Here is a 24,695-nt window from a genome sequence, read left to right as displayed (position 1 = left end):
CAAGGCAGTCAAGGGCTCCAAATGTACCTCTCCACAAGCTGCCGTGTTGCCCCTGTGACCTCCTTGTCCCTCAGAGCGTAGACAAAAGGGTTGAGCATGGAAGTGACAGCTGTATAGAAGAGGTCCACATCCTGAGAAGAGCCTGCCCAAGGCAATAGTCCCAGTTCCAAAAAAGAGCATGACTGCAAACAGGTGGGAGGAACAAGTCGAGAAGACTTTACAGTGTCCCTGGGATGTCACGTCCCCAAGGAGGGTGGCAAGGATTCAGGGATCAGGGAGAAGGGGGTCAGGATAAAGGTTATGGTGAAGGCAAGATTGCCCACTTCACCCCAGAAGTCTCAGCATAGGCGGGATGTCACACAGGAAGTGATGGATTGTGTTGGCACCATGGACGGGCAAGGTGAAGATACAGGTGAAGCAGGGAGTGCCGCTGATGATGCCTGCGAGGCAGGAGGCCCCCGCCACACTGGCACTGGCTCCCTGGCTTCTCAGGCTGGTGCAGTACAGCGGCCAGCTGACGGTAGTGTACTGGACACAGGCCACAATCATAAGCAATCAGCATTTAGTAATGCCAACAGGATAAAGAAGTACATCTGCGTGAAGCAGCAGGCAGGTGGGATGGTGGGGCAAGAGGAGAGATCAACCAGCATCCTAGGATGGTTGTGGTGTAATGGATCTCCACCATGGAAAAGTGGTGAAGGAAGACATACGTGAGCAAACACCTGGCAGCATCTGCGAGGGTGAGGAACTAGCTGCCCAGCAAGGTGACCAGGTAGATGCAGAGCACTCCCCAAAACAGAGGGCCCTGAGGGGAACCGAGACCTGAGAACCCCTGCAAAACAAACTCCATTACTGCTGTACCATTGCCATCCACCATGTCCCCAAAGCCAGACTGGAGGGAAGAGCTGGGAGAGGACTCGTGTAGCACCAGGAGGCAGACAGGCAAACACAGAGGCTCTGGCTGTGGCAGGGAAGGTGTGGAGGCATCCACAGGAAATAATCCCAGTTATCGGGAGTAGGATGGCAGAGCCCCTGGGCTGCTAAGAGCTCCCTCCCAGAAAAACCCTCAGAAGGGGAAGAAGATAAGCCTGGGGAGCTGATGGGGAATGGCAATCCTGCCTCAGTGCTGGCAGCTTGGAATACACCTGGGTGGTCTGTTCCACTCACCTGAGCTCCAGGTTCTGGGAGCACAGAGCTGGAACAGTTCAAACAGCTCCCTTGAGAAAGCAATGAGGAATCTGGGCAAAAAGGTGGGTGTGCAGACAGAATATATAAAGCTCTCAGGAGACTGGAAGAAAAATAGACCCACCAGGAAGAAGAGCTGGAATGAGAGGAAAAGCAAGAGGGGACACAGGATCAAAAGTTCTGGAGAGAAGGCAGGAGGAGGTGGCTTTTACCTGCAGGCGGGTCCCCACAGCCCTCAGAACGCCCCCCCATAGCAGCTCCTCAAGGAAGCTCAATCTCCCCCAACCCCATGAGACCCTGATTCCCAGAGCAGAGGACAGGGAGGGAAAGCAGGCAGGAGGCTAATAAAAGGGGAAGGGAGTTTTACCCAGGGACCAGGGAGAAGGTAGTAGTTTCCTCCTGCCCCTCACCAAGCCTAAGCCCCTCTGAATCCCCTGCTGTCCAGGAGGGAGGACAGCTGTCCCAAAGACAGCAGAGACCAAATGCAGAGGGGCTGGGATTACCCGGAGTCCCTCCTCAAGGCTTGAATGAAGCTGGGCTCAGAAACCAAGTGTGCTAGCGCCCTGGCCAGTGTCTATGTGCTGAACTGCTCAGCCCACTGCCTCAAAGACTGCCCTCCGCTGGGGGCGGTTCCCAAATGGGCACTGGGCTGTTTCCAGCCCTGGAAAGCAGGGAAAGCACTTCTACAAAATCCTTTGCAAAACAGTGCTAATACTCCTTTGCAAAACAGTTGCTCAAATAGCAACAGCTCTGACTTCTGGTAGAACTTCTCAACCCAGCCAGAGGTTCAACCCTCCCCACCACTCTGGCTGCTGAGGAAGGCTTTAGAAAAAATAGACACTTGCCCATATCTCAGCTAGGACAAATGACATCCTAACAGCAGGGATGATAGGTGACCCAAGAGGATGCCTCAAGCACTAGTGGCTCAATGAACAAAGACCAGGGAGAAAAAGCAGGTCCTTAGCATTAAGTGCATCACTTAACCAGCAAGGAAGCCTCCTTCACCACAGGTTTACCTGCCGCTTGATGTTCTTTGGAGATCCTTCTGATTCAAGGCAGTCTCTCATTTGTCTGGGCAATTTTCTTTTAGGGGTTGCAAAAAGGTTATTTTTGAAGAATTCTAAATAATTAACATTTTTTAATTTAAGCATAACTCCCTGGTCTTTAAGGGTGGCTAATACACAGAGACTTTCTGAAAAGGAGGGGGAAAAGAGTAACTGCAGAGGAGCAGCCTGACAAATACCCTCTCCCAGTGATCACCATCCATGTCACATCATGTCAACAGCGAGCACCTTTGCCCTGATGGGATGACAACAGTGCTCACCTCAGTGGCCTTCCTCATAACCCCATCACAAGGACCACATCAGCTGAAGCCCAGTAGAGGGACGTGCTACCAGACACCTGAGAAGTGCTCCTCAAAACTGTCAGGGGAGGACACCTGAAACAAGGAGCGCCTGAGAAATGAAGGAGACACAACACCCAGAGGCAACGTGTTGTCTGGGAGAAAACAAGCTAAGGAAACCTGAAAACGTGTGGATCTAGGTGAACAAGGAATCCAGTGATCTTAGATAATGGAAAATGTCTGCATTAAAAATGGATCTTAGTGAATAATAATGTACCGATATTGATTCACTAATTGTGACAAATGCATCCTACTAATTTAAGAAGTATTAATAATGGAAACCGGAGGTGAGGTATGTGGGAACTATGCACTATCTTTGCAGTTTTTCCATAAATCTAAAACTATTCTAAAATGAAATATTTATTTTTAAAAGTTAATTTGTTGACATATGCACAAAGTATTATTAAGTGATAAAAATAAGGCAAAAAATAGTAAATTCCCAGTACAAAATATATACTCACATAGATGAAAAACTGAATGATTGATAGTAGATAGATAGATAGATATAAACCAAAGTATTAAAAATGATAGTCTCTGAATGGAAAAGGCTTGGAGTTTTCATTATGTTCTTTTCTGTGGGTTGTTTATTTTTAGTGTATTTTTGATCCAATGATCATACAATCATTAAAAGAGAAAAATGGAATTTGTTTTAATGTACTAATATTTTTAAATATCTAATTTATTTGTGGCCAATTATGCCTACTTACACCTTTAGAAATGCTTCAATCAATAGTTTGATTTGCAAATTGGTCAATAGTGAGTGTTTCTAAATATCAGCACACATTTTTCAAAAATCTGCATCATTTAAAGGCTGTAAGTAAAACACAGTTATGGGCACTTAAGTTGTTTCCAGATTTATAATATGAGCATTTCAGAAATTTCCAATTTAGAAGTTATAAATAAAAACAGGACGAGATATGGAAAGTATGGAAAACGGCCTCAAGAAGGCAGACTTTTCTTACAGAGCAGAGTAATTCTGGAGTTTGTTCAAAATAGGAACCCATTTCCCCAGGATGGTGAATCTCCCACTAGCCAAGCTCAACCCTGTCCCCTCTCTGAGCTGTGAGGAAATGGTAAAGGGAAGGGACCTTGGAGATCTACTCATCTAAACTCCAGGCTACAGAGGAGGAAACTGAGGCCTAGAAAAGTTCACTGGGATAACCCAAGATGGCTCCATGAACTGAGCACAGAGCTGGGACCAGTAATACCACATGCATCGTTCACAGTTGCATAAATCATCTCACTTAACCCTGACATGTGGAGGTTTGATTAATCACACCTATAGCTGTAGAAATGGGTGAGAGTGCTGAAGTGTCTAGCTCAAGGTAACCCAGTCTCACAGCAACAGCCGGAACTCAAGCACAGTCTATCGGCCCCCAAAGGTAGTGTAACTGAATACAATAAAACCAGCCTCCAAACCCAGTGCCCCGCCCCAGCATGTCTTTGTAATGTGTCTGCACCTAGATCCCTGAAAAAAAAATGCTTGGGAGACATCTGCCCAAGGGTCAGAGCTGGGGCTAGGACGCATGTCTCCAGGCTTCTTGTCCAAAGCCTCTGGTTCTACCTGCCCTTTTACTGCAGTTCTGTACATGCATGGGTACATGCACATGTGTGCATGCGCTGCATAGATGTGTGCCCATGTGTCTGTGCGTGCAAGGACCATCCTACACATAGGAAGAGTAGCCAGAAAAGCTGAGTAATTCCTATTGGTAACAGGAGCATCTCAAATGGGCACCCTCCCCTGTGCAGAGCCTTGATGTCAGAGTCAGAGGTGGAAGAGTTTAAAGGAAGAAAGGTGCCACTGGGGGTATAAGGCGCCACAACTGGGGCCCCAAGGGACAGAGGGAGCTCCCATATGGGCATGAGATCCCAGGGATACACTTCCTCAAAGCCCAGTGTGCATGGCTCAGGGGGACACATGAAGCCACTAGTGCATCAGACACCCTATAAATAGGCAGAGCTCAGATCACAAACCCACTGCCTCCCCAGGACAAGAAGCCCAGGGCACGGAGACCGGACCCACCCCACTCTTCTGCACTCCTGCCTCAGCCATAGAGCTCATTGTCTGGGCCTCTACATGGATCCTGCAAAGGGGAGCAGGGATGGAATAAGAAGAAGGGAAAGTGTGGCCAGAGACGAGGGAGGACCTTCCCTGGAGTGGGCATTCCTTTGTGCCAGTGAGCTCACACCAGGGTGCCTAAGGGCGAAGTGTGAGGCAACACAGGACAGAGGCCCCAGGCCCTGGGAAGGCATGCACCCCTGACACCAAGGGGCCACTCATGCCTCAGGTAGGATGTTTCCATCCAGGTATGTATGCAGGCAAAGTGATTTCCACCAAACCAGGTTTCAACCTCCTGGGATGCTCCTGTTTTCTGTTACCCTGCCTGAGAACCTTTTTCCACCTTCCCCTCACAAGGGGATCCTGTCCACTCTCCAGGCCCAGCACAGACACACCTCTTCTAAGAAGTCTCCTCTGGTTCTCCCAGAGAAACCACATTATCCCACTGCCTTCCATGTTGCACTATCTCAAAACGTAGTAACTTAAAGTAATAAGTATAGATTATCTCATGTTTTCTGAGTTGGGATCAAGGCGTGGCTTCATCCTGGGGCTCTGTGAAGATTGTCGGAGCTGCCCTTAGTGCAGGGCTCCACTGAGGGGGGTCTGCCTCCAACCTTACTCACAGGGTGGCCGGCAGGCACCCGGCGCTCACTGGCTGGGACATCCTTCCCTTGCGGCAGGGGCATCTTCAGAGGGCAACTCACACCATGGGATGGCTGCCTTCCCTCCAAGTGAGTGAGCAAAGGAGATGGGAGAGGAAGAACACGATAGAGGCAAGGCTTTTTGCAACCTAACCTCAAGAGTGACATCCTATCACTTTTGATGTGCACTTAGTTAGAAGTAAGCCACCAGTTCTGGCCCTAAAGGTCCAGGTTACAATAGACTGTGAAGACTTATGTAACTTCTCTGTGATACACAGAGATGTTCTCCCCATGATTCCCCACACCATGTGTAGTAAACATATTATCCCTCATCCCCTTCTCCTGCCCTCCCACACCCCTCCTCTTTGGTAACCACTAGTTCATTCTTGGAGTCTCTGAGTCTGCTGCTATTTTGTTCCCTCAGTTTTGCTTCATTGTTATACTCCACAAATGAGGGAAATCATTTGGCATTTGTCTTTCTCTGCCTGGCTTATTTCACTGAGCATAATGTCCTCCAGCTCCATCCATGTTGTTGCAAATGGTAGGATATGTTTCTTTCTTATGGCTAAATAGTATTTCATTGTATATATGTACCACCTCTTCTTTATCCATTCATCTACTGGTGGACACTTAGGTTGCTTCCATATCTTGGCTATTGTAAAAAGTGCTGCAATAAACATAGGGGTGCATACATCTTTCTGAATCTGACAAGTTGTATTCTTTGGATATATTCCAAGGAGTGGGATTCCAGGGTCAAATGGTGTTTCTAGTTTTAGTTTTTTGAGGAACCTCCATATTGCTTTCCGCAATAGTTGAATTAGCTTACATTCCCACCAGCAGTGTAGGAGGGTTCCACTTTCTCTGCATCTTTACCAGCATTTGTTGTTCTTAGTCTTTTCAATGCTGGCCATCCTTAACTGGTGTGAGGTGATATCTCATCGTGGTTTTAATTTGCATTTCCCTGATGATTAGTGATGTGAAGCATCTTTTCATGTGTCTGTTGGCCATCTGAATTTCTTCTTTGGAGAACTGTCTCTTCATATCCTCTGCCCATTTGTTAATCGGGTTATTTGCTTTTTCAGTGTTGAGGTGTGTAAATTCTTGATATATTTTGGGTGTTAACCCCTTGTCAGATACGTTATTTACAAATATATTCTCCCATACTGTAGGATGCCTTTTTGTTTTGTTGATAATGTCCTTTGCCATACAAAAACTTTTTAGTTTGATGTAGTCCCATGAGTTCATTTTTGCTTTTGTTTCCCTTGCTCGAGGAGATGGGTTCAAGAAGAAGTTGCTCCTGCTTATATTCAGGAGATGTTTGCCTATGTTGTCTTCTAAGAGTTTTATGGTTTCATGACTTATATTAAAGTCTTTAATCCATTTTTAGTTTACTTTTGTGTATGTGGTTAGACAATAATCCAGTTTCATTATCTTGCATGTAGCTGTCCAGTTTTGCCAACACCAGCTGTTGAAGAGACTGTCATTTCCCCATTGTATATCCATGGCTCCTTTATCATATATTAATTGACCATATATGGTTGGGTTTATATCAGGGCTTTCTAGTCTGTTCCATTGGTCTATGGGTCTTTTCTTGTGCCGGTACCAAATTGTCTTGATTACTATGGCTTTGTATTAGAGCTTGAAGTTGGGAAGCATAATTCCCCCTGCTTTATTCTTCCTTCTCAGGATTGCTTTGGCTATTCGGGGTCTTTGGTGGTTCCATATGAATTTTAGGACAATTTTCTCTAGTTTGTTGAAGAATGCTATTATTTTGATAGGAATTGCATTGGATCTATAGATTGCTTTAGGCAGGATGGTCATTTTGACAATATTAATTCTTCCTATCCATGAGCACAGGATGTGTTTCCATTTATTGGTATCTTCTTTAATTTCTCCCATGAGTGCCTTGTAGTTTTCAGAGTATAGGTCTTTCACTTTCTTGGTTAGGTTTATTCCTAGGTATTCTTTTTGATGCAATTGTGAATGGAGTTGTTTTCCTGATTTCTCTCTCTGCTAGTTCATTGTTAGTATATAGGACTGACACAGATTTCTGTGTATTAATTTTGTATCCCACAACTTTGCTGAATTCAGATATTAGATCTAGTAGTTTTGGAGTGGATTCCTTAGACTTTTTTATGTACAATATCATGTCATCTGCAAACAGGAACAGTTTAACTTCTTCCTTGCTAATCTGGATGCCTTTTATTTCTTTGTGTTGTCTGATTGCTGTGGCTAGGACCTCCAGCACTATGTTAAATAGAAGGGGCAAGAGTGGGAATCCCTGTCTTGTTCCCAATCTTAAAGGAAAATCTTTCAGCTTCTCACTGTTAAGTATAATGTTGGCTGTGGGTTTGTCATATATGGTCTTTATTATGTTGAGGTACTTGCCCTCTATACCCATTTTGTTGAGAGTTTTTATCATGAATGGATGTTGAATTTTGTCAAATGCTTTTTCAGCATCTATGGAGATACTTTTGTAGTTTTTGTCCTTCTTTTTGTTGACGTGGTAGGTGATGTTGATGGATTTTCAAATATTGTACCATCCTTGCATCCCTGGCATAAATCCTACCTTATCATGATGGATGATCTTTTTGATGTATTCATGAATTCAGTTTGCTAATATTTTGTTGAGTATTTTTGCAACTATGTTCATCAGGGATATTGGTCTGTAATTTTCTTTTTTTGTGGTGTCTTTGTCTGGTTTTGGTATTAGAGTGATGGCTGGCCTCATAGAATGAGTCTGGAAGTATTCCCTCCTCTTCTATTTTTTGGAAAATCTTAAGAAGAATGGGTATTAGGTCTTCACTAAGTGTTTGATAAAATTCAGCTGTGAAGCCATCTGGTACAGGAGTTTTGTTCTTAGGTAGGTTTTTGATTACCAGTTCAATTTTGTTGCTGGTAATTGGTGTGTTCAGATTTTCTGTTTCTTTCTTGGTCAGCCTTGGAAGTTTGTATTTTTCTAGAAAGTTGTCCATTTCTTCTAGGTTACCCAGTTTGTTAGCATATAGAGTCTCATAGTATTCTCTAATAATTCTTTGTATTTCTGTGGTGTCCATAGTGACTTTTCCTTTCTCATTTCTGATTCTGTTTATGTGAGTAGACTCTCTTTTTTTCTTGATAAGTCTTGCTGGGGGTTTATCTATTTTGTTTCTTTTATCAAAGAACCAGCTCTTGCTTTCATTGATTCTTTCTATTGTTTTATTCTTCTCAATTTTATTTATTTTTGCTCTAATCTTTATTATGTCCCTCCTTCTACTGACTTTGGGCCTCATTTATTGTTCTTTTTCTAGATTCATTAATTGTGAGTTTAGACTGCTTATATGGGATTGTTCTTCTTTCCTGAGGTAGGCCTGTATTGCAATATAATTTCCTCTTATCACAGCGTTAGCTGCATCCCACAGATTTTGCAGTCTTGAATTATTGTTGTCATTTGTCTCCATATACTGCTTGATCTCTGTTTTTATTTGGTCATTGATCCATTGGTTATTTAGGAGCATGTTGTAAAGCCTCCATGTGTTTGTAGGATTTTTTCAATTTCTTTGCATAATTTATTTCTAGTTTCATACATTTGTGATCTGAGAAATTGGTTGGTACAATTTCAATCTTTTTGAATTTACTGAGGCTCTTTTGTGGCCTCATATAAAAGGAAAGGAGCGACACATAGCAGCAATTCACCGGAGAGTTCCGCTTTATTAGGGAAAGGTGCTGGGTTATATAGGAAGGGGCATGAATTGATTGAGGTGTCACTTCTACGGGGCTGGTGGCTTTGGCTAGGTGCTGGGATTGGGAGGGGGGGCGAGAGGTGATTGGGCTTCAGGTGGCGCCGGCGGGAACTGAGGACCCCGAAGAGAAGCCGGAAGTTTGCCATCTTACTGGTGGGGACCCTTCATTCCCCCCTTTCTCCTCTATGGGTTTGTGGATGTTGCTTTCTCTCTGGCTGCTTCCTGCTGAACAGGGGCAGAGAAGGGAGTGAGGGCTTGAGGATTGGGAGGAAAGGGTTGATAGGACTCCCCACAGTAAGGATGAGTAGATGTGGACTTCTTCAGGTTTGGAAATCAATGAAGGTTCCCTGTAACCATAGGTTGGCCAAGAGGATATGGGTGTCAGGAGCCAGGCATCTGTGGCCATTGTTTCCAGGTACAGTTTCCAGTGGAGAGAGGGGTCCATCTCAGCGTGTGGTGAGGAGGTCACCTGAGGGTGAGGGATCTTCTGTGGCCAGAAGCTGGTAGTTCCTGAGTAAAAGCTGGTTGAAAGCTTGATTAGAGATTTTTCCGACTTGGGATTTGATGAACTTTATTATACAGGGTAAGAAGAGACAGGTGAGAAGAACGATTATTATGGGGCCTGCAATGGGCCAGAGCTAGGTGAGGAGGGTGGTTTGTTAGTATTGAAGAGAATGGCTTGGAATTGAAAGCAGAGTGGAGGCTGGAGGCAAGGTCGGTGAGTTTGGTAATGTTAGTTTCTACAATGCCGGAATAGCAGCACTCTTCTCAGAGGAAGACGCAGGTGCCGCCCTTCTCGGCTGTAAGCAGATATAGGGCCCGCCGGTTTTGAAGGGTGACTTTAGCTAGCGAAGTGACTTGTCTTTGGAGAGAGGCTAGAGAATCGGCAGTGGATGTCTGGGCTTCCTCAAGTTTGGCATTGAGATTTCTAACTGCCTATAGAGAGTGACTCAAGGCTTCTCAAAAAACGCTGCCCCAATGGCTGAGGTGATCAAAGAGCTACTGACCATGATGGGAAGGAAAGCAGCTCTTTTTGTGCGCGAGGGCAAGGGAGGTTGGAGCTCAAGAAATTCTGCCATGCTGTAAAGTGTAAACTGTGGGATTAGGGTGACGGAATGCAGGGTGTATAGCAGCTGAGAGGCAGTGAGTTGAAAAGACTGTCATTACACCAAAAGAAGTATCCCGGTTGCGTAAAAGTCTTAGAGCCGGAGGTAGAGGTGTAGATAGAGAGGCAGTGAAGTGCGCTGGAGGGGGGTGGAGTTGGGCCTACACAGTGGTGGATGGTAAGATTATCTGCATATTCTGGTTCCCATAGGGGTATGTCTGCCAGGGGGCAGAAGGGTTGTCTTTCTGCATGGAAGGAGTAGTTGGAAATATTAAGGGGCACGGCGGCCAGCAGTGGGCACTGTAGTGATGCGCACAAGAAACAATTGGCTGTGTTAAGGGTGCGGTTGAGAAAGATGGTGGTGTCCTGAATGAGCTGTAATGAAGAGTAGGAGAAATGGGAAGAGGGGTGGGGATAAGAAGATGAAGAGGCGCCGTCAAGAGTTTGGATAATGACTTTTTCGAAATGTCTGATATCTGATGTAACTTGAGAGATCTGGGAATGAGAGGGAACATACTTTTGAGAGATATGAAGGGTACCGTGGGGGGTCGAGGACCCCCCCATAGTAAACTGAGGCTGTGACTCTGGCAGCTCATCAAGAGTCCCAGGGATCTGGGATTGATAAGGAGAATGAGCCGTTGGGATATTTCATGAAACGGTTGGAGGAGTAATACTGGGGGTACTGGAAGTTACTCATGTAGTGAATTGCACAAGACCAGTAGGGACATCTCTTGTAGGTGTCTGGCTATCGCCTGCAATAGGCTTGTTTTTGGTCATAGAGGAAACAGAGGTAGGGAGAATAAGGGTAGTTGCTAGTGAACACTTTGGTGGAGGGAGGAAAGTGGAGGTATAAAGGCTCAGAGCAGCTTTTCAGAGGGCAGTCTGGTATGGCAATGAGGGCAGTAACTTTTGTTTGATGCTGTGTGTAAGTCTGTCTGACTTTGAATCGCCATACAAAGGAGGCTGGGGTGGCAGGGAAGACAATAAGAATGAGGAAAAAAGCAAGAGAGCAGTAAAGGAGGAAAAAGTTATGATTCGGGTATGGATGGCAAAGGGGGTGAATGGGATTTTGGAGGAAAGAGGACAGTAAGGTCAGGAGTCTGGAGGGAGGGAGAGTCTGTAAACTTTTGTAGGTTAAGAGATCTTTTAGGTGATGTGGGGACAGAATGGTAAGGCGCGCCCTGAATGTCAGTTTATGAGCTTCTTTCTGCAAGAGCTGTCTAGCGGCTAATGCTCGTAGGCAGGGGGCTCATCCCCGAACTGTGGGGTCTAATTGCTTGGAGAGATAAGCTACTGGGGCAAAGGATGGGCCATAATATTGGCCTAGGACTCTTAGAGCTTGACTGGACCTCTCATGAATGTATAATGAGAAGGGTTTCAGCAAATCAGGAAGATGGAGAGCTGGGGCTTCCACAAGGGCTTGACGGTGCTTAATGAAGGAGTGTCGGGGTGAGGAGGATAATGGTTTTTTAGGGGGGCTCTTGCTGAGGTCGTATAGGGGTCTTGCCAACAGGGAGCAGGGAGAAGTTAGGGATCTACGTTCTAAAATATCTAGCCAGGCTTAGAAAGGAAAGGATTTCTGTCTTGGTTTTGGGAATGGGCAGGTCAGAGAGGAGCTATTTTCTGTGTAAGGTAATGGACTTTCTTTGTTGAGATAGAAGGAATCTGAGGTAAGTGATAGGAGGGGAAGAGATTTGAGCTTTGACGGGGGATACTCGGTAACTTCTGGAAGCTACAAAGTTAAGTAGGGAGGCAGTGTCAAGTTGAGACTGTTCCCACGAGAGACTGCAGAGTAGAAGATTGTCTATGTATTATAAGGTGGACTTGCAGTGATCATGATGAAACTGTTTGAGGTCCTGAGCTAGGACCTGTCTAAAAATATGGGGACTATCTCGGAAGCTTTGTGGCAAAACTGTCCAAGTGAGTTGTTTAGAATGTCTTGTGTATGGGTCCGTCCAGGTGAAGATGAAAAAATCATGGGAGCAGGGGTCTAGAGGGATAGAAAAATGGGTCTTTGAGATCTGGGACTGAGAAGTGGGATGCTGAGGCAGGGATCTGCGATAAAAGGCTGTATGGATTTGGAACTAAGGGATGGATAGGGACAACGGCTATGTTGATGAGGCGAAGGTCTTGGACAAGGCGGAAAGATCCGTTGGTTTTTTTAACAGCTAATATGGGGGTATTAAATGGGGAGTGAGTGGGTCTGCTTGAATGATGGGTTGGAGGCCTATGAGGGCTGAAGTGGTTAGGGGGTATTGGGCCTGACAGATATACTGAGAGGGGTCACATAATTTGATAGAGGCAGGGGGACATAGGGCCACGGAGGGGCTTGTAATGTCCCAAACTTTGGGATTTACAGGGTGTATGAGGGCAGAATCGGAGCTTTCATTGGGTAGAGGGGGGTCATCAGCTATGAGGGCCATCAGAAAGGGAGTACTGGGGGCTGTGGGAGTGGATATAGTTATGGAAACGTGGAGGAGGGAAAGGCTGTCTCATCCTAGTAAAGGGATGGGACACTGGGGCATAACTAGTAAGGGGTGGGAGAAAGGTATGGGATTGTCTAGGATTGTGCATAAAAGGGGGGGGTTAATGGGAAAATCTGTTTACCTCTTACCCCGACTATAGGAGTAATGGCTGGTGTGGTAGGGCCCCGGTATTCTCGCAAGACTGAGAAGGTGGCTCCTGTGTCTAGGAGGAAGGAGATGGGGCGACCGTCTACTGTTAAAGTAACCCTGGGCTCCTGTTTGGTGATGGAAATGGTCAGGCAAGAAGCCCCCGGGCCCCGTCAGTCTTCTTCTGCCAGCCCCACTACGGCGGGCTTAGGATGGGGGTTGTTCGTCCAACCTCCCCTTCAGGTGGTTGGGCAATCAGACCCCTAGTGGCCCTTTTTGTGGCATCTGGGGCATGGGGTAGTAGGAGATCTGGGGGAGGTGCATGCCCTTGACTAATGTCCCTCTTTTCCGCACTTGAAACAAGCTCCTGGGGGGGCTTGTTTGTAGAGGGGCGCCCAGGTTGTGGTTTTATCAGCTGGGCTAACATCTGGAAATTGGCCTGATTAGCCTTTTGTTTACGGCGTTCTTTCTCCTCCTCCTGGTTATGGAAGACTTTAAAGGCCACTGTTAGGATCTCAGTCTGTGGGGTAGTGGGGCCCTGTTCCAACTTTTTGAGTTTAGCTTTAATGTCGGGGTAGCTTTGAGCTAGAAAGTATGTCATAAGGACATGTCTTCTTTCAGGTGTTTCTGGGTCCAGGCTGGTATAGTGTAATAGGGCTTGAGTGAGTCTGTCTAAGAACTCGGAGGGGTTTCAGCTCTCTTTTGAATTATGTCCTGGAGCTTTTGAAAATTGACTACTTTACGAGCTGTCTTTTTCAGACCTGCTATTAAGCAGGAGGCAAAAATATTTTGAGAGCAGAGACTCATGGCGGTGTTATAATCTCAGTGTGGGTCTTGTTCAGGGACAGCAGTGGGGCCAGGGGGATAGGTGGGGTCAGTTTTGTGGGTTTCGGTAGTGTGCATTTGGGCGAAGTCCCAAACTCGTCTACGCTCTTCAGGGAGGAGAGTATTGGCCAGGAGCATGAAAATGTCATGATGTGTGAGGCTGTAAGACTGGAGGGTCTATTGAAACTCTCTGATGTATGTCATGGGATCAGTGGAAAAGGAACTTAGGCGTTTCTCTAGTTGGGCTAAATCTCTTAAGGAGAAAGGGACGTGAATGCGCATGATGCCTTCGGATCCTGCTACCTCCCGGAGGGGGGTGATAATTTTGGGAGGCTCTCGGGACTGAGTCTGACGGGGACTGAGGGTTCTGGCTCAGTCTGTGGGGGAGTGACGCGGTCTAGCCGTGCCTAGTCGAGTAGGTCCTGAAGTGCAGAAGGGGGGCAAAGAAAATAAAGAAAGATAGAATCAGACCCACGTGTTGCCAGCCTGCAGCCCAGCTGCTTGCCTCTGCTGCTTTAGTTGGGCTTAAACTCATGACTCTGAGGTTAAGAGTCCCATGCTCTACTAACTGAGCTACAGCAGGGATCCGGTTAACTGCTTATGGAATGTCTTTGTTCTCTATTCTTGCCACATTGGCAAGTGGGGGAAGGGCATATTTAGAAGCAGGGGCGGTGTTTCTACACAACTTCAAGGTCTCCCTATTTTCAGAGTGAGGAGTCTTGGCAAGATATGTTTTTGTGGACAGATAACTTCTAAGGACTGCACCGGTTGTTCTCTAGCTTGTGCTTTCCCATGCTGCATTCAGACATGGGGGAAGGTGCTTTCCCATTCTCCCTACAAACATGTGAGAAGACAAAGGCGGTCGCTAACAGGGGAGAAACAGGTGATGAGGGCAAAGACGGAGGAGGCCCTTGGGACCTAGTTAAAGGGGGGGCTGAAAGGCTCAGGCTTAATCTGTGGGGGATGAAGGCGGAGGAGGTGAGATGGGGGAGGAGACGGTGGGAGAGGAAGGGAGAAGGGCTGTTGTAGGAGAAGAAGGGGAAGGGAGTGAATGGGAGGCTTCTGCGGGGGCGGCGGCTTGCAGGCTAGGAGAACTTGGGAGGGGGTGGGGGGAGGAGGAGGCGGAAAGCTTCGATATAGGGAATCTCCTTCCATTTTTTCAGGTGCTGGCAGTAGTTAAAAAGATCGCGAGTGATGTTAGGATCAAGAGTTCCCCCTGCGGGCCATTGGTTGTTATTGTCTAGGGGGTATGTCGGCCAATCTTGGGAGCAATATTTACGCAGAAGTTTTGGTTTTATATCAGGCGTCAGGGAGAGGGTAGCCAGATGCTTAAGCAGGCATTCAAGAGGTGAACTTTCAGGGAGGGATAAGGAGGCTCCCATGGCTAAAGGACAGAGAAGGAGACAAACAGGGGAAGATGAACAGAGATCCTCGGACTGGAAGTTTGTATTTTTCTAGAAAGTTGTCCATTTCTTCTAGGTTACCCAGTTTGTTAGCATATAGAGTCTCATAGTATTCTCTAATAATTCTTTGTATTTCTGTGGTGTCCATAGTGACTTTTCCTTTCTCATTTCTGATTCTGTTTATGTGAGTAGACTCTCTTTTTTTCTTGATAAGTCTTGCTGGGGGTTTATCTATTTTGTTTCTTTTATCAAAGAACCAGCTCTTGCTTTCATTGATTCTTTCTATTGTTTTATTCTTCTCAATTTTATTTATTTTTGCTCTAATCTTTATTATGTCCCTCCTTCTACTGACTTTGGGCCTCATTTATTGTTCTTTTTCTAGATTCATTAATTGTGAGTTTAGACTGCTTATATGGGATTGTTCTTCTTTCCTGAGGTAGGCCTGTATTGCAATATAATTTCCTCTTATCACAGCGTTAGCTGCATCCCACAGATTTTGCAGTCTTGAATTATTGTTGTCATTTGTCTCCATATACTGCTTGATCTCTGTTTTTATTTGGTCATTGATCCATTGGTTATTTAGGAGCATGTTGTAAAGCCTCCATGTGTTTGTAGGATTTTTTCAATTTCTTTGCATAATTTATTTCTAGTTTCATACATTTGTGATCTGAGAAATTGGTTGGTACAATTTCAATCTTTTTGAATTTACTGAGGCTCTTTTGTGGCCTCATATAAAAGGAAAGGAGCGACACATAGCAGCAATTCACCGGAGAGTTCCGCTTTATTAGGGAAAGGTGCTGGGTTATATAGGAAGGGGCATGAATTGATTGAGGTGTCACTTCTACGGGGCTGGTGGCTTTGGCTAGGTGCTGGGATTGGGAGGGGGGGCGAGAGGTGATTGGGCTTCAAGTGGCGCCGGCGGGAACTGAGGACCCCGAAGAGAAGCCGGAAGTTTGCCATCTTACTGGTGGGGACCCTTCATCATATATGATCTCTTCTTGAAAATGTTCCATGCGCACTTGAGAAGAATGTATATTCTGTAGAGAAAGTGAGTTCACTATATCCATTTCCACCCTGGTCTAAGAGGAAGACAATATAATTTTGAAACCAAAAAAGTTACCCAAAGGGTACCAATATGGAAGAAAGGATGGGATTGAAGGAAAAGTACCTTGGAAGTTACTAGTTTAAGTGGGGAGAAGACACAGGAAGCCCTCCTCTCCCAGGTTCACAGCAGGGAGAGGGCTTCTTGGCCACTTTCCAGGACCTTCCTCAGAGCATTTTTATTCCCATGGAAGTAGAAATGGGTTGACTGCAGTATCAGGGGTGTGCTGATGGGGGGACATGAGGGAACCAAGGAGAGAGATGGTGAGCTGAAGAATAATATAAAGATAAAAGGGGGCCAGTGGCTGTCGGCCAGCCCCACAAAGGTTGGATGAAGTTGGCCTCAAGTTGCAGCTGAAAACACCAAGTTTAGACCTGAGAAATATGCCTCCACCCAAAGATCATGAAAATACATTTACCCTGAGCCCCAGACCTTCTTGGCTCTCCTGGGCCAAGCTTTCTCTTTGTGAGCAAAGATCTCATAGGCGCTAAGAGCTCCTGAGAGAGAGAGCTGGAGGTGGGGGCCTGGCCTCCACAACCCCCTGAGATCCTTTCTAACTCTAGAAGTCTAAAGAGTAACTTACATACACCCCGATGCATAGATGAAATGATTAACAGATACTTTCTCCCTGTGGATATTGTGTAAGTTTAATTAATTCCTGGGAGTCAGCCAAGTCTTTCCCAGGCTCCGCAGCCTCCCACACTCTCCAGACAGGAGCACCCCCACCAGCACCACAGTGATTACCACAAGGAGAACACCACTGTTATTCTGGTCCCTCCACATTTAAAAAAAAAGAAACAGTTTACAGTCTAGCAATGAACAGAGCCCTTGAGCAATTTCCTTTCACTGTGCCATTCAGTCCCCATGCCAGCCCTAGATGTGGGCCTAACAGACTACCTCTAAAAACTACCTAAAACTACTAAAAGCCACCCTGCTTTAATGACAGACAAACTATGGAGCCATTGCACAATCACTGGGCCAAGAAGGGTGGAACTGGAACTTGAAGCCGCAGCCAGATCCCTGCTCCAGGTTCAGGGTATCTACCAAAGCACCTGGCCCTGCCCATCTTGGGCCACCTCTCCTACCAGCTCTGTCCCCACATCTGCTATTTGACCTCTGAAAGTCCAGCTCCTCCTTCCAGGACCGCAGCCACATCATCCTATGCAACAACCCAGGAACAGCTGGCCGCCTCCTAGAATTCCCCTGCTGCCCACCCACCACACCAACTTTCTGGAGCAAGACCTACTGGGCAGTCACCAGTCTCTGCCCACAGTCCTCACTACACCTCCAGAATACTGCCTACAATTCTGCTCGGTCATCTGCCTCCTGCTCCCTCCCACCCCCTTCCCAGTGCTCAGAAGACACTCTGTTTCTATCTGTTTATTCAATGTCTTGTTTTTTGTTGCACAGCATACTTACCACACACATATCAAACACCACTAGATGGCAAAAATGAGAAGTAGGAACAATGGAGATAAAGACAAAGAAGTATAAATTGCCAGACCTATGCCCTTCTTACCGGTAAGCCACAGTTTTGGCCCAAAGCTGTTTAGCAGCCAATCCAAAAAAAAGTCTGGTCAGTTCCAGAGCTCAGTGTCCATGACATAAAACAGACAGACTGCTCAGGGCAGCTATTCTTGGAGCTGAGACCAGACACAAGTTGCTCCAAGAACACTCCTAAAAGGATGACTGTGGTTGGTGTCCTTATCACTGCCTTGACAGTGAGTTACCTAGGATGGGTTCTAGTAACTCCCTCATTATAGGGGATGCCATCCCACCAGAGGGCCTCTGTGGCTGTAGGAGAGACAGGACGCATCATACTCAGTCCTGGTGATGGTTGATCTAGGGCGGGATTTCCCAACCTCGGCACTATGGCAACTGAGGCTGAATAATCTTTGTTGTGCGTATTCTGTGTACCATAGGGTGGTTCTGCAGCATCCCTGGCCTCTACCCACTAGATGCCAGTAGCAACCTTCCCTTAAGTTATGACAAATGTCCCTAGACACAGCCAGTGCCCCCTGGGGCACAAAATTACCCACAAAAGTTAAGAATCACTGATCCAAAAGGAAAAATGATTGACTCCTATTTCTTTTTTAATGTGGAGAGGCAAAGAAGAGACCTGGTTTAATTTTTATTATTTTTTACAGCTTTATTGGAATATCAGAATGGGCAAAACCCACTCATTTAAAGTATATGACTCCGTGGTCCCTGGCATACTCACAGGGTTGTGCAACCATCACCACTATTTAATTTTAGAACATCTCCATCACTTCAAAAAGTAATGCTGTGCCCCTAGGCAGTCTCTCACCATCTTCCCTCTCCCCAGCCACAGGTAATGACTAACCCACCATCTCTCCTTCTTATGGATTTGCCCATTCTGAACATTTCCTATAAATAGAATCATGAAAAATGTGATCTTTTATGCCTGGTTTCTTTCACTCAGCGTAATGTTTTCAAAGTCTTTCCATGTTGTGGTGTATAGTACTTCATTCATTTTTACTGACAAATAATATTCCATTGTATAGCTAGATCATATTTTACTTATCAGCTCATCAGTTTATGGACATTTGGGTTGTTTACACTTTGGAGCTACTATGAATAATTCTGCTATGAACTTTTAAGTACAAATTTTTGTGTGTATGTGTTTTCAATCTCCTGGGTATATGCCTAAGAATTGTGGAAGCTCTGTGTTTAATATTTTGATTAATTGACAGTTTTCCAGAAGAGCAGGTCCATTTTATATTCCCACCAATAATGAATGATAGTTCTAAGTTCTCCACACCCAACACTTACTATCATCTTTATTCTTTCTTTTGATCATCTTAGTGAGTATGAAGTTATATCTCATTGGGGATTTTTTTAACCAAAAACACTTTTACTTTTATCTTCAAAGAATAAAGTGTTCATTTTCCAAGATAACTGTGATTAACTTATAAAATGGGCATTTACAATGCATCATCAAAGTATTTCCCTTTAACAGAAAACTTAGCTTTACAGAATCCAAATACCAAAAGGTTAAAAATATTTCTATTTTGTTGTCATTATAAGACAAAACAGAATCTAGCACAGGACAAGAAAATCATTCATACTTTAGGTCTTTCTCTTCCAGGAACAAGCATTGTTATATTATTTCCATTTAGCAAAATCTGATCTACTTTAGCAATCCTTCCTTCTGGGGTGATTTCAAACTCAGTGACATCCTCTAGTACCCTACTGACAAAGTGATCCAATCCTAGAAGCATGCCAACAATTTCCTGATCACTCTTCATCGAAGTGAGTTCCTGACCCTATCTATACATTTATCCACAAACTCTTGAGGTAGTAGCTGGGACAGGTTGGTGGTAGCATTAGCTGTCATGACTACACCAGAAATAGCTCTCATTGTGGTTTTGATTTGCATTTCCCTAATGACTAAAGATGTGGAGCATCTTCCATGTGCTTATTAGTCATTCATATATATATATTTTTTTTCTTGGGAAAACATCTTTAAATCCTTTTCCCATTTTTCAATTGAGTTGTCTTTTCATTGTTGATTTGTAAAACTTCTTTATATATTCTGGATACAAGTCTCTTACCATATTCTTCCATCTATGGGTCATCTTTTCACTTTATTGATGGTGCCATCCTTAGAAGCACAAAAGTTTCTAATTCCAATGAAGTTCAATACAGCTGTTTATAGCTATAAATTTTCTTCTTTGACCCATTGGTTATTTAGGAGTGTGTTGTTTAATTTCCACAATTTGTGAATTTACCAAATTTCCTACTGTTATTAATCTTTAATTTAATTCCATGTGGTCAGAGAAGATACTTCAGATGAATCTAATCATTTTAAATGGATGGGGCCCTATCTTATGTTTTATGTGCCCTTGAGAAGAGTGTATATTCTGCTGTTACGTCTGGCTGGTTTAGCATGTGTTTTAAATCTTCTGTCTCCTAGTTGATCTTCCTAATTGTTCTATCCATTCATGAAAGTGGAATGTAGAAGTCTCCCAGTATTACTGTTGAATTGTCTATTTCTCCCTTTCATTCTGTCACTGTTTGCTTCCCACATTTTGAGGCTCTATTGTTAGTTGGCTACACTAATATCAGACAAAAATAGAATTTAAGACAAAAGTTATTACTGGAGATAAAGAACATTTTATAATGAAAGTCTGCCTTTTCATCCAGATTCAGAGTTGGGAAACCTCAGGATGAGCCCTCTGTTTCCCAGGACCAGCTTCAATGGTTTGGAGGTGCGACAGTCACATTGGGTGGCCAGGGCCAGCCTCAACAGGAGTGCCTCCCATGCTGGGCTGGACTGGGGGCACTCACAAGTTTCTGTGAGATCAGTTAGTTGCTCCATAAGCCTGGCATACGTGGCTTTCCTTTGTCTTAAGTACCTATCTCGAAAGGGGGAAATTCAATTTTCATGTATTTCAGAGCATACAGAACCATGAGTAACTCTCTACAATTGTTGTAAGCTGTGTGTGACAGGCAGGGCCATTTGCGGTGAGAGAGGCTGCCTCCATTTTCCAGGCTGTGGGTATACTAAAAAATTAAGAAATGCCAGAACAGAGCTACTAAAATATTGGTATATTTTAGATATTTGTTTTTAACCAGCCAAAACTCTGAACACAACTAGTAAACACAAAGACAACATGACCTTATTTGGCAATAGGGCAAAGTCTATATTTGAGGCCCTTCATGAATACAAGGCCCAGGCCATACAGTTCTCCTGTTTCCTCAAGTGATAATAAGACTCCTTCTTTCTGGGATACTGGGAAGTCCTTTGCTCCCCAATGAGAGGAAAGGAGTCAGAATCCAGGTAAATCAGCTTCCAGTCTACTCCTACCAGGAAGCCACTTGCAGCCCCATGGATCAAAGAGGCAGCTCTCCTAGCAAACCCAGGGAGTGGGGAGAAGTGCCTCCTCCAAGCCACAGCCTGCCTCGGCCCTGCTAGTATCCTCATGCCCCTCCACACTTTCCCAGGCAGAAACTTCCTCCCAGTGCTATGATAAAATCTGCACCACTCCTTTCCTGTCTGGCCAGGCGCTATTATGGAGAAGTCTAGAGGAAAAGGACTAGCAACAATTCCTTGTCTAAACAAGTCATTCCCTTGATGCACACAAGCAAAAAAGCCCTTACAGACCTAGATCTTAAGAAGAAAAGAGTTCCTTGTGGAATTCTGCTCTCTCTCAACCCATGTTCAAGCTCCAGATTTTAGCCCAATGTTCACAGAAGCTTGCTTCTCTCTCTGTTTTACCAGATCCGAAGTGGGGGAGGAGCTATCTCTGCTCTGATGAATGACCTAGACCCTATGTGCTGTAGCCAATTTCCTCACAAGTTACCTAAAAGAAGCACACTTCATCAGAGCAAGGATTAACTTTTCTCCCAAGTCAATAAAATGTGGCTTCATATTAAGAAAGTGTACATTGCTCCCAACGTTAAGATTTTACCCTATTCTTTGCAAAATGATAACCCTGACTGTGCTGAGTAACAGGGGACTTCAAGTCTGCATTAACTTGACTAGGTCACTCAGCCCCTCCCAGGCCAAGTGTAAGCTCCAAATCTGACCCAAGTCTCTGTCTTCCAGTAGAGGGAAAGGGAAGGTTTCTACTTCTCAGCACACATCACAGCCACATTCTGACTCACATCCAATAGCTTCCATTATTTTTGCTGTGAAATACCAAACATCATATTTGAAAGAAGGGGCTACATGCAGCAGTCACAATAAGCAAATGCACAAGGAGAGCACATGAGCATGCTGGCAGGGCACACGGTCCTCTGCCGCTCCACCCCACGCTACCTGGGATCTGTCCTGTGACCAGAGAAGAATGCAAGTTTGCCAACTGGATAAAGCACAGCCACCCCTTCAAAGGTAGAAGCATTGCTTTGGATGATAAAGAAGTATGTTTACACTCAACATTCTGACCTTTACTCCAGCCCTGAGCCTCACCCCATTCCTGAAGCTGAGTGCCCAGCCCCAGTCCTTGCCCCAACCTCAGGAATTGTATCATCTGATCCTCTGGGCCTGACCTGTACTCACTGACCAGGCCTCCAATTGCCACACAACTCCCCTCACCTGACCTTGGCTGGACTCCATTTGGGCCTGTTTGGCCAAGTCCAGCCGCAGGTCTCCAGCAGCTTCTGTTTGACACCGCTTGTGAGGTGCTGAGCCTCTAGCTCCATGCATCTGGGCACAGCTGCTGGACTGAGTCCTTTGCCACCACCCCTCCCTGAAGCCATGCTCTGGAATGTCCAGCCAGCCAAGCCCCACACAACACAGCTTCCTAGAGGAATGAGAGGGACCAAGGACCTAAGCTGACAAGCTCCATCTCTTTTAGCCAAGAAAGTTGTTTCTTGAGATGGTGTTTCTCAACCTTGTATGTGCATAGGAATGGCCTTGGATCTTGTGAGAAATGCACACATAAATTCAATAGGCCTGGTGTGGGGCCTGGAACCCTGCACTCCTAATGAAGGCCCAGGCAAGGCCAATATTAGTGGTCCAGGGAACACACTTTTGTATAACAAGTTTCTATAATACTAATTACTTCCACTTTGCAAAATACACAAATAGTTCCCAGTAACAACAGCCCACCAAGAGAAATAGCAACAATGTCCACCATGGGAAGAGGAGAATATATCCCCAGAGTTTGCTCCTGCACAGAGAATTTAGTCTATCCCACACATATTTTACACTAATCACATGCAGTACCACTTTGAATTTCACTTAATAGTTTCCTATATGTGTGTTTGGTTTACTACTTATGGCTCCTATTTCCGTACAGCATTCATTCATTCTGTAACAGTATTGATTATTATTGAGTTGGGGCTACAGGAAGACATGGTTCTTATGCTCAATAAGCCAACAGGCCATTAAGGGAGACAGATATGTAAACAGACATTTTCAGCACAATATGGTAAGTACAATAATGGTATCTGTGTGTAGTGTGAGGGAAGAGAGACCCAGAACCATATCAGAATAAGGGAATCATCAGGAGAGCCATTCTGGCAAAGAAGAGCCCAAGCTGAATCTGACAAAGAGAGGGAGTGAGCCAAGAATGAAACAGCTGGCCAGGAGGGGGACCACATATGCAGGGCTGTGGAAGCACAGTCAGCAAGGGAGAAAACCCCAGAGAAGAGGCTGGGGTGTCAGTTAGAGGCGGATCACAGACAATCTTTCCAAGTAGTAAGGACCATGGACTTCATCCTGTAGACAATGAGGAAACAATGCAGATTTTTAAATAAAGGCATGGTATTATTTAAATAATGTGTGGAGAATGGACTTGAAGGTGTCAAAACTAGAAACAGGGGAATCCATTAGTTACAAGGTTGCGAAACTAAATGATGTGGGCCTGAACTAAAGACCTGGTTGTTGGGATAAAAAAGAGAAGATTCAAGGTATGTTTAGAAGATATTTGGAAATACATGATAAGATTTAGTGATGGAGTGAATGGGGGACAGGGCTGGGAGAACAGGAGGGTGAAGAATGGCTCCCAGGTACTTGACTTGGGGGAATTTTAACCAACCAAATCAAAGAGCACAGGAAGAGTTTCTGGTTTGGAGTTTAGGACCAGATGCAACCTCTATACTGATGGATCTCAAATATTTACCTCTAGGCTAAAATGTTCTTTGAAATACCAGATTCAATATTCAACTGCTCATTGAATATATCACCTCAAAGTCAGCGTGGCAAAGCCATATTCACCATCTTTCAAGAAAAACTCCTTATTCTGGCAAATTATATCCAGCAAATAGAGTCAGAAGTCTCAGAGTAATCAATCTGCTGAGCATTATAAATGTTTAATGGTTGCCATGAGCTAATAAGGAGTTATTTTTAACAGGTATTGAGTTTCAGTTGGGAAGATCAAAAAGTTGTGAGGATGGATGATGGTGATGGTTGCACAATAATGGGAATGTATTCAATGCCACTGGGCTATACATTTTACAGTAATTTAAATGGTAACTTTATGTTATGCATATTTTCCTAAATGTTTCAAATTTTTAAAACTATCATCAATTTTATCTTCCTAACACTTGTGACATAAATCTCCTCTCTACCCCCATTGCTCTGTTTCTCATTATCCTTTCATTGGACCAATACAAATCACATCTTAACTGGTCTCTCAGCCTTGTCTTTTTCCCCGTAAGTCAGTTGTCAGAAATGTTTCCAACAAACCAATCAGACCATATGACTCCTTCCCATTTCCTGCACAATAAAATCCAAACCCCTTAGGTTGGCTTAAAAGGCCCTCAATGATATAGACATTTCTCAGTGTATGGACCCTTTTCTCAATGATATAGACTATTTATTCATCCATCCAATAAATACATGTTGAGTGGCCCCTGAGGCCAACACTGGAAATGGTTCTGAGTATATGGAGATGCCAAGATGCTTTCTGACACTGTAAAGCTAACTCACTAAGGAGGTCGCAGATTTTTTAATATGGACAAAATTTTTTAATTATAAAACATGATAAATCTATTCACCATTTATTTGACACACACACTTTCAGTGTCTACTACTTGCCTGACATCATGCTAGGTGCTGGACATGTGGCAATAAGGAAAAAAGACACAATTCTTGATCTTACAGAGCTTATAGATAGATACTAATCAGATAAGAACAGCAATAAACTGAGGTAAGGCCTCCTGACCTG

At 44.7% G+C, this 24,695-nt stretch overlaps 2 pseudogenes; both read right to left on the bottom strand.

Moving 5' to 3' along the window:
• Positions 1–8: 8 nt before the first annotated feature.
• Positions 9–877, bottom strand: LOC108395937 (olfactory receptor 10P22-like; annotated as a pseudogene).
• An 18,262-nt stretch (positions 878–19,139) lies between these two features.
• Positions 19,140–19,414, bottom strand: LOC108395940 (U6 snRNA-associated Sm-like protein LSm5 pseudogene; annotated as a pseudogene).
• Between the last annotated feature and the right edge of the window lie 5,281 nt (positions 19,415–24,695).

This window comes from Manis javanica, chromosome 11 (genome assembly GCF_040802235.1).
Source record: "Manis javanica isolate MJ-LG chromosome 11, MJ_LKY, whole genome shotgun sequence".
Lineage (NCBI taxonomy): Eukaryota > Metazoa > Chordata > Mammalia > Pholidota > Manidae > Manis > Manis javanica.
This window is presented reverse-complemented; position numbering and strand designations above follow the sequence as displayed.